Raw genomic sequence first — 9,687 nt, 5'->3', positions numbered from 1 at the left:
TCCCTTAGACTCAGGCATAAAAGCCCTTGGGAACAAAGATGACCATGTCATGCTTCTTTGGACTGTAAAGAGCTATGATGAAAGCATTAGCTTGAGAAGATTCCAGTGGCCATTCATTACCACTGTGAAAAGGCAGAAATCAGAGCTGTGTGTTTAACTCCCTGCCTCAAAACCTGTTGCCAGCTTTGTGCTTTCTCCATGAGCTTCCAAAGCCTTTAGAATAGGGCCTCTTTCTTCTTCCCCAAGAGGATAGCCTTTGCCCCAAACCTATCCTTGCTACCTGGCACCTCATCTCTGTACTCCAAGCCCATGCTGTGCTTGTCAGACTGCAAGGTGTAGAATGCAGCAGTTCAGAGTGCAAGCTGTGGAGTTAGATTCCCTGAACTGGATCCCAGCCAGCTACATCCTTCCCCAGCTGGGTGACCTTGGATGATGACATTCTCTGTGCCTGGGTCCCCTATCTGTAAAATGAAGATTGTCATATTCCCTGCATCATAGGGCCATTGGAAGGATTAACTGAGAAAATGCATGTAAGGTGCACAGAACTAACGCTCAAAAAAAAAATCCAACATTCTTATGAATGGAAGCTGAATTATTTTAGCACTTCTTTAGCTGGTCACTCCACTCCAAGCTGGCACTATCCAGTAGAATGTTCTGCAATGATGGACATCCTCTATTCTGCACTGTCCAGTATGGAAGCCACTAGCCACATGGGCTTTTAACTCCTTGAAATGGGACTGGTGAGACCAAGGAACTGAATTTTTTTAATTATTTCATTTTAATTAATTTCTGTTTAAATCTAAATACCACAAGTGGCTAGGGGCTGCCATATTGGACAGCACAGCTCTAGAAGAGTCACAAGCAGTTGTCAATGACCCTATCTTGCCTTGGGTTTATTTTCTTTCACCTGTCGTTGGGCTGTAGATTCTTTCCTGTTTTGTCACATTTTTAAATTTTCAGGCATAGGCTGGTTAGCTCAGTTGTTGAGAGTGCAGCCTTCTAACACCAAGGTCACAGGTTCAATTCCTGCTCTGTACCTGCCAGCCACCAAAATAAATAAATAAATAAATTTTCAGGCATAAATCATGCAAATACAAGGGTACTTCAAAAAGTTCATGGAAATAGAATTAAAAGATAATACGAATCTTTCCAGGAACTTTTTGAAGAACGCTTGTAAATTCTGCCCTCCCAAGAAAACAATGTTCATAACATTTACTATATACCAGGCAGGCACTGATGAAAGTGCTTTAGATATATTAATTTATAACAACTCTGAAGAAGGGTCTATGGTTATACTCATTTAACTGATTAGTAAACTGAGTCACAGAGCAGTGCTGTAACTTCTCAGTTTCACAGCTAGTGAGAGGCAGAACTCAGATCTGAACTCACTCTGGGTTCTGAGATTTGCAACTCTTCACCATTACATAATGTTACTACTGTGGCCAAAACATTTAGCCCTGGGTTTCATAGTGAATCTTGTATTTGCCTGGCTGCTAGAGAGGTCTGGATAGTCTTCCTTAATTCACTATTCAAAACCCAGGTTCTCCCTAATCTCTTGCTCTGGTCATTTTTCCCTGGCATGAGGCTTCTGGTAGCATTCACTTTTCCTGTCATTTTTCTTATTCATGTTTCTTGTCTCATTGCCGTTTATTTGCAGAACTTTATTTCCTTCTGCTCAATTCATAATCAGAGGCTTTTGGCTGAATTCCTAAGCAGTTGTGCAAAAAGAGGATCTGGTGCAGGGTCAGGCAATTGATGACACGCTGTTCATTTGGCAAGTGAATGTCAAATTGTTGCATCTCGCTCTGCCACTGGCAGCTCCTGCCATGGGGCAGGGCCATCAGCTAGCTCCCCAGGGAGCTGGAGGGAAAGCCACTGCGATCAGAGCAAACCAGTGGCCCCAGGTCAGCCCCCTGGGAACACTGCTCTAGCTCACCCGCAGTGCCTTTCATGGGTACATCTGCATTGCCAGGCAGGGCTGCAGGAGGGGAGCACGCCTCCCATCATCCATCACTGGGAAAATCCATCCCTTTCCTGAATCCCTTCCAGGTGGCCTATGTGGAGATTGATGCATTAACCTTTAATATGGCTAAAATATTTTTCTTCGGTGACACCAATGCTGCCAGAGTCCATCAAGATACACGAGAATTGACATGCCTTGGCAGATGATGCTTAAAAGATGGGATTCCCAGCAGTCTTTGCTCCCACTGTTTACAGCCCAGGAGCATCTCCATATTCCAGCAGAACTTCACTAATGGTCAGGGCATACAGGGAGAAGGTCCATTTGGAGCAGGCTCAGATTTTAAATGAGTGTCCCCGATCCTTTAACATGATCAATGACTGAGGTATTTCATCAAGTTCAGAAGTCCTAATTCTTAGAGAAAGGCAGGCATCCATGACAGTCAGACCCAGGAAAACCATACAAACCTAAGGGTGGGTTTAACCTCTCTCCAAAGAGTTACAGAGATTATTAAACAGTGAAATGGCCGAGAGATTGTCTGAGTGGCGTCCTCAATGCTGACAAGGGTCTGTAACAGGACCGCGTTAGGCTACTACCAGGGGGAGATTTGGAGAGCGGGTGGAGAGGGCAGATATTCAGTGTAAGCCAAGTCTCCTTGAAAATAGTTTCCAAACTTTGGAGAGTTATGAGCAAGGTGAGGCCAGCAACTTCTGCCTAAAACAATGTTAATAGCAAGATAACTCATTCTTATTTTGATCCAACCATGTCTTTATTATGCACCGCAAAGGCTCTAAGAATAACAATCTGACCTCTGAAATGGTTGGGGTGGAGAGGGGGAGAACACAGAATCTTGGCCAACTAGCTTCCTTCTGCTCAGTGACTCTTCTAGAACACAGAAAGGCAAGGAAACACTCAGAGCCAACTTTGACTTCAGAATTTCAAATCCATGCAGTCCATTCTTTCCACCCAATCACTCTCTAGAATGAGTAACTACCTCCTTTCCCTTAACCACACATACTTCCCACCAAAGCATAATTGTGATGGACTGACTAGTCACAGGCCTCCCTAAAACACATGTGCCTGGGACATGAATTCTTCCCCAGTCAAAATGCAACATCATAGTGAAACTTTTTCTCAAATTATTGGTCCTAAAGAGTTTGGTGGACTCTGTAAAAAACACAAGAGTCAGGATTTGCCTATAGGAAGTGCCAATCCTTGTTTTAAAGAAGCAACTTAAGAGAAATAGCCACAGTGATGCCACGCTACACTAAAGGAGAATAATGAACCTAATAAAACTAGTGATTTTCCAATTGCTATTGCTGCTGGAAACACTTATTATACTAATTAAAGGGTAGAATAGTAAATACCCACTCTTTTGCATCCAATTAAGTGCTCAGATTATTTCTCAGAAGTATTTGTTGAAAATAGCACTTTTGATTATCATGAGTCCCAAATAAACAGAGTCAAATGTGGTGTGGTGTGGGGTGTGTGTGTGTGTGTGTGTGCGCGCACGCGCGCACGCACGTGCACACGTGTGTACACATTTCTCTCTGGAGCGCATTTCCCAGAGCAGCATAGCTCCTAAAATTCTTATGAGATCAAATAAGAAAAATCACAGTTTCCTAAGACTACATGCAGCTTGTAATATCTTTGGAGAAAGCGTGTGTTGAGAACACAGGATAAGAAAACATTTTCAAGTTGCAATTTAATGTGCAAACACCGAGAATTCAACTGGATATTCAGAGCTGCCTAAGTTCCTTGTAAGTCAATATCAGCTTATTCTAAATAATAAAATAGCCAATGAAATTATGTTCTACAAAATGTTAGAAGTTTAATCCTTCCAGACAATTCCATATTTCAGGGCAAAGTCAATTTATATGTAAGTTAAACAAAGAACCGTCACTAAAAAGTGAGAATTATGCCTAATGCCAATCAGAAATGCAATAAATAAATATTAGAGGATTTGCAAGTTAAAGCAACCACAGAAATTCTATTATCAGAAAGGAAAAAGTGTTACCTATAGAGGTTACAAATAAGGTGCTAGAAACTGAAAGAGAAAGGATTTCTATAACAATTTCTGTAAGTTAATCAGGAGTGAAAATAGGATGAGTTTTTCACCCACTAAGGGAGATAAGATTCATGCATTTATTAAACATGTATTTTATCAACAGTGAACACCTCTTTGAAGCTAGGCCTGTTCTAGGTCCCAGGAAAAAAGTGCTCAACCAGATAGACATGGCCCCTGATCTCCTGGAGCTCACATTCTAGAGGAGAGAAATAGACAGAAAATAAGTATAAAAGTTAAGATCACCTCAGACTGGGGGAAGGGCTTTAGAGAAAATAAAACTGGATTGCATAATTGAAAACGACCACGGGGGGTCAGGCAGGACAATATCTCACCTACCTATGGATAGCAGAGCTTCTGAGGCCTTGCAAAGTATTTGATATTAAGACTTCTCTCTTAGGTCAAGTTCCTCAGAAGCAGAGCCTGAGGCAGGGATTTAGTGCATGTAATTCATTGTGGAGGAGCTCTCAGGAGATGGGAGAAATGAAAACAGGATAGAACCAGAGAAGGAGCTCAGTGGGATGTGGTCCTAGCTGGAGGTCAGCTCCAATCTGATTCCACAGGGAGCTCTGGAACATGAACTGCAGACCCAGCTTATCCCACCCTGAGACAAGGGAGCTGGTCTTTGGACATCTGGTCATTGGCCATGGGCTGCTGGGGGTGGTGGAGCAGTGTGGAGCACACCTCACTCCAAGTGAGGCAGGATTTGGCCATTTGGCTGGGGTTGTTCTCCAGAGCAAGGAATCATTAGCAGCCATCGTTGCAGAGGTGTTGTGGCACACTGGCCCAGGAAGGGGGTCTGGGTGTGGCCTAACTTTCAAATTGCTTTCCTGCTTCTCTCTTTCAAATGATGTGGGAAGTTTTGGCATCACCCTCACCTATACTTGGCTTTTCATTTGTTGACCAAATAGCCACAATCCAGGTGCCATTATTCCACTGTTCTTCCAGTCACCTATTCCCCATACCAAATTGATATACTTCCATCACCACCAGCCCTTGGTTCTTCTAAATCCAATGAACTTTAGAGTGTTTTTCAGAATATCCAAATCCTAGGGGATACAGAAAATGTCACACACAGCTCTCATGATGATGTGGCTGAGATGAAAATATTTACTTCCCATATCATCAGGTCATTCATTCATTGAACCGAAGTCTATTGAGTGCCTACTATGTGCCGGGTCCTGGTTGAGGAGCTGCTTTACAACAATGTAACCTATTTAATAAAGATGTGTCCATCTCATTGTTTACTCATTGGTGAGAATATGTAAATGTAGTTACTTTTTCTAACAACTTTGCCAAGCTTTGCCAAAAATCATCCCACTGCTACCTTTCTGCTGAAGATGAGATTACTTAAGAATATGTTCATGACTTTGCAATTATTTTTGTTGTTAATACAGCCTCATTTCCAGTCTGAGGAATCAGTCCTACTCATTGTAAAACCTTAATCTCAACATTTGATTCAAAGCCTCCTTCCTTCACCTCCCCAAGATGTGCTTTATCGTTGCCACAGACACTTTGGCAGCCCCAGCAGCCTGGAGTAGAAGGTATGTGGTCTATGGCCTACTGTTTTGTGCACACCCACCCCCTCGTCCATGGTTTACCCCACTGGGGGAGAAGGAGAGAGAAGAGATTTCATCTCCTCCCATGGCAGTCTGTGGGGAGGCAGTGGCTCTTTTCTTGCCGGATATAATCTGCTGCCATATCTTGCTGTCCATGGCCTGACATGGAGGTGTGAAGGTCACGAGGCCCCACCAGCAAAGATCTTGGTCTCGAGCAGCAACCCATGCCCTGCTGATCCTCTGCAAGACCCAGCCACCAGAAAACCACCCCAGTGGTTCTCATTTGCCCCTATCAAAAAATATGCAAGCTTGTTCACACAAAAACTTATATACAAATGCTCACAGCAGTCTTGTTCATAACACTCCAAAAGGTGGAAACAACCCAAATGTTCGTCAACAGATGGATGGATAAACAACAAACATGGTCTATCTATAGGATGAAATGTTACACAGCACCCCCCCCCCAAAAAAAAGGAATGAAGTTCTGAGACAGGCTACAACATGGATAAACTTTGAATACATTATGCTAAGTGGTAGAAGCTAGACACAAAAAGCCACACATTTTACAATTCCATTTATATAAAATGTCCAGAATAGGCAAATTCATAGAGACAGAAAGCAGATTGATGTTTGCCAGGAGATGGGAGTTATTGGGGGAAATGAGGAATGACTGCTGATGGGTATAGGGCATCATTCTGGGTTAATAAAATATGTTCTAAAATTGATTTGGGGAGCTGGCCGGTTAGCTCAATGGGTTACAGTGTGATGGTGATAACACCAAGGTCAAGGGTTCAAATCCCAGTACTGGCCAGCCGCTAAAGAAATAAATAATAAAATAAAATTGTGGTGATGGTTTCACAACTCTGTGAAGATACTAAATAACATTGAATTGTATACTTTAAGTGTGTGAATTTCGTGGTATATGTATTATATCTCAACAAAGCTGTTATTAAAAAATAAACAAGACTAAAGAAGAAGAAAACACTAAAATCAATGCTAATCGTGAAACATAAATGGTCTGGTTTTTGTTAACACCAGCCAATTATTCATGGCAGAAACAAAATTTATCTTTTTCTTTTTCTGGGGAGTAGAGGGGATGGCTCGCCGGTACAAGGATCTGAACCCTTGATCTTGGTGTCATAACACCAGGCTCTAACTAACTGAGCTAACCGGCCAGCCCGCAGAAGCAAAGTTTCATGGTGTTATAAATATCACATGACAGAAAATTGCCCCAGGTATAGCTTGAAGAAGGTTTGCTGTGAACAGCAGCCAAATATAATCGTTACATTTGCAACCTGTTTACTCTTAGTTTGTTACAACTCCAGCATATAACAGGTATGAGAAAACTCACAGGATGATCGTTCAATGTTGATGGAAATACTCACAGGAAAATGCAACAATTTATCATCTAACATTTTTTATCCCTCAAGTGGCCCAGACAATACCGAGGACTTGTCAAGGAGAAATTCCATAATCACCTGGCCTGTCTGTAAACCTGGTTCACAATGTTTTTAACCGAAGAGTTTGAGGATGATGTGAGGGCAATTAATAGGACAAGCACATACCCAACCAGTTTGAAGGAATAGGATGCTGTGATCGGTCTAATCTTCTGCTCAATTGATCATTAGGCAGAAAATTCTTTGGGTCTCAAAGCCTCTCACTGAACACACGCCCAGATTCCCACCCGCCTGCCTGCCTTGAAGTCCAGCATAAAGTGGACCTCATCTCTCCTCAGGGACCGAGGAGATTGCAAAGCACAGGATGCCATCGTTAGGGTGTTTGTCTTGGCTGCCCCATGGCTTCAAAGACAGCTGGACTGGTGTCTTTAGCCAGGGTGGAGGAGCCTGAGCTGAGCAGACAGGTGCTTTCTGTATCCACCAGGCCAAATATCAGTCCAACTTTTCAGTGTACAGAGAGCATCACATTTCTAGAATATCTCTTGGTCTAAGAACACATAAACAGTGTTATGACTGACGTTGTTTCTTCATTTGAAAAGGGGGACAGACGAGAAAGCTACTTGAAATTTATTAAACAACTTCCTAGAGTCCTGACCCCCTCCTTTCCCACAACCTCCCCCATATAAATATATATACGTGTGTGTGTATATATAGACAAGGGTACTTCCAAAAGTTCATGGAAATTAGTATTTCAATTCTATTTTTCCACAAAATTTTTGAAGTACCCTCATGTATCTATATATATAATTTTGTACCATTAAAAAAAAACTTGGCTCTGGAATCAGACTACCTGGGTTTAATAACCTGCTCCAGCACTTACTACTGATGACTCAGGGCAGGTTCCTTAATCTCTGCACCTCAGTTTCTTCATCTGTAAAATGGGAATGATAATAATAGTGCCCTCACTGGGCTGGTGTGAGGATAAAAGAAGTTAATATATACTTATAAAGCATTCAGAACAATGCATGTACATAGTAAGCACTTATGTTTGAGCTTATTTCTATTTTCAGTATTATTATTACTATCTTCTTGCTGTTTCTAATAGATATGTTTTCTTTATTCTCTTTCTTACAGACTTAATTCCTTGGTATTCTCTCTGTCCCTGCAGAGAGCAGTGTCCTTGTAGTTTAAGTTTCAAAGATTTCATGGATCCGACAAATATGAGATTAACTAAGGGACAGTTTTCTTTCAGGGGATTAAAATCTAAAATGGCTTTTTTATTATCACTACTTCTCAGCGAATTATAATATATTTCAACAAAGGAGATCACGCTTTGATAATGTCCACATGGACATGAGGACCATATTCAGAGCTTTTGGGCCAGATTTGAAAAAGAATCACCTGTCTAAGCCTTTTGACAGCATTCACATCTACCCACTAGTGTGTAAGCTCCTGGGGGTTACCCCCAAACCCCACAACATCTCCCTAGGAGTCACCCAGGAAATGCTGATGGATTCTTCCAACTAGCGGCCAGGTAAGATACAAAAGAAACCGCCAAGAAATTCTCAGCATAGTCTGTTATGTCCTGAGATAAAAAAGAATCAAAAAGAGGTCTTGGCGGGGGGGTGGAATATTCAAGCAGAACAATCCTGTTTCCCAGCAGCTTGGGAGCCCTCAGAGCAGGATAACAGCTCTCCACAGATAAAGAGGAAGTGGTGAATCTCCCGACTGGCTGGTAACCTTCTGGCACCTTCCGGTCAGAAGGAAGGCGTTCCATAAAGAAAGTCAGGCCGTGATCCTTCCGATCCTCAGGAAATCTTGTACAGTCTGGCCCCAAGATGCCCCTTCTAGATATTTACAGAAACTCAGCAATGCAGAAAGCTGCTCCCAGAGGAGGAATAAAGCTTTACAATTCCACTCGCTGCTGAAAAAAAGAGAGGCGAAGGTCTGAAATGAGATTGCTAATTCTTAGGACTCCAAAACCCCAAATCTAGGCAAAAGGAAAAGTGGTCAGTGAGTTAGAGTGCAGTGTAGCTAACACCAAGGTCAAGGGGTTTGGATCCCCATACTGGCCAGCTGCCAAAAAAAAAGAAGAAGAAGAATAGAGTCATCTCTGGGAATTCGGTGTCACTCTTCTTTCGTAGGTTGTTTATAAACAGGGCCATCTTTTCTTCTGCCAGGAGAAACTTAGATACTGTCCAATGATTCATTGAGTTCTTACAGTAATTACCCTCAAAAAGGAGTAATGTCCATCCTTTCCCTTCTTCTAAGCCACTGTCCACAATCTTCTCGCGAATTTATAGGAAGCAGCCCACTGGGCAGAAAACGAATGACTGAGTCACCAATTTATGGAGGATTTTTTCTTTTTAAGTTTTAGAGTTTTGCTACAACTATTTTGCCCCTGCCCCTGTGCTATATCCCATTGGGAGCCTGGGGTAAGGTGTGTGTCAGCTACTGGTAAGCAGGACATCCCACAAACTGATTTTCAGCAAACTGGCTTTTAGCAAATCGGCCATTTGGCAAAGTGGTCATTAGGCAAATGGGTCATTTGGCGAAGAGGTCATTTAGTAAATCGGCTTTCAACGACTTGCCCCATGAGATTTCTCTACAGTGAGCACTTTCTTGGGTTAAACGTACATTTCATTTCCATAATTAATATTCACGAGTGGCTGAATGAGAAACTTCCCAGGGAACCAAGAGCAGCTA

This window comes from Cynocephalus volans, chromosome 6 (assembly GCF_027409185.1).
Source record: "Cynocephalus volans isolate mCynVol1 chromosome 6, mCynVol1.pri, whole genome shotgun sequence".
Classification (NCBI taxonomy): Eukaryota; Metazoa; Chordata; class Mammalia; order Dermoptera; family Cynocephalidae; genus Cynocephalus; species Cynocephalus volans.
This window is presented reverse-complemented; position numbering follows the sequence as displayed.